At 49.8% G+C, this 986-nt stretch overlaps 1 long non-coding RNA gene across 1 annotated transcript; it reads right to left on the bottom strand.

Annotated features, from left to right (window-relative positions):
- Positions 1 to 428: 428 nt before the first annotated feature.
- LOC121918242 lies at positions 429 to 986 on the bottom strand. The gene is made up of 3 exons (XR_006101191.1): positions 869 to 986; positions 665 to 766; positions 429 to 547 (listed from the first exon to the last, which is right to left on the bottom strand). It is a non-coding gene; the product is annotated as an uncharacterized LOC121918242 (long non-coding RNA).

Here is a 986-nt window from a genome sequence, read left to right as displayed (position 1 = left end):
GGAAAAAGGACAGAAGGAAGGAAGGAAGGAAGGAAGGAAAGAAGGAAGGAAGGTGGTAGAAAGGGAAGGAGGGATCGAGGATGGGAAGAGGGAAGGGAGGCAGGAAGAGAAGGAAGGAAGGAGGGAAGTAATGATGGAAAAAAAGAAGGAATGATAGAAAGAAAGAAGGAAAGGAAGGAAGGAAGTAGGAAGGAAAGAGGGAAGTGATGGAAAAAAGAAGGAAAGATAGAAAAAAGATGGAAAGGAAGGAAGGAAGTAGGAAGGAGGGATGGAATGAAAGAGGGAAGGAATGATGGAAAGAAGGAAGGAAGGAGGGAGGAAGGAAAGAAAGGAAGGAAGGAAGGAAGAAAGAAGGGAGGGAGGGAGAAAAGAGAGAAGCAAGGAAAGAGGTAGGAAATAAGGAGAAAAGGGAAGGGGAGGGAGGGAGAGAGGGAGGGAGGAAGGCAGTAGAAAGGGAGGGAGGGAGGATGGGAAAAGGGAAGGGAGGAAGGAGAGAGGTCTCTTGGGATAGAGCCATGGCACCAGTGAAAGGGATGGTCTTTTGGTCCTGTGGGGGGGAAGGAGGGAGAGATACTTTTGGTTTGTGCATCTTCCCTTTGAAGGGAAAAGCATTCCCCAGATAGAGAGACAGAGAGAGAGGGACACAGAGGGAAACCAGACTCACTGCGAAAGAAGGCAGGGCGCTTATGTGGGAAAGAAGTAGGCCTTCATGTCATCCACCAGGTCCAACCTCTGGAGAAGGATTCCAAAGATGTCAATTGCTTCCCTGCAGGAGACAGAAAAGATGGTTGGTTCAGGGTTGGTTTGTATTCCTGCTTCTAGCCCCACTGGCCACTTCTTCCCCAGCAATGCCTTTCAGCCAACTTACCCTGGGACCAGGTACGTTTTGAGCTTCCTTCTGGTCCCCTGCTCTTTGGGTTGGTAATGGCTGACCAAGACGTTGGCCAGGGTCACGAAGTGGAACAACAGCTTGTCCTTCAGGGTCT

The sequence above is a fragment of the Sceloporus undulatus genome, unplaced genomic scaffold (genome assembly GCF_019175285.1).
Source record: "Sceloporus undulatus isolate JIND9_A2432 ecotype Alabama unplaced genomic scaffold, SceUnd_v1.1 scaffold_6571, whole genome shotgun sequence".
Lineage (NCBI taxonomy): Eukaryota > Metazoa > Chordata > Lepidosauria > Squamata > Phrynosomatidae > Sceloporus > Sceloporus undulatus.
Note: the sequence above shows the minus strand (reverse complement) of the source record. Positions and strands in the feature narration are given on the sequence as shown.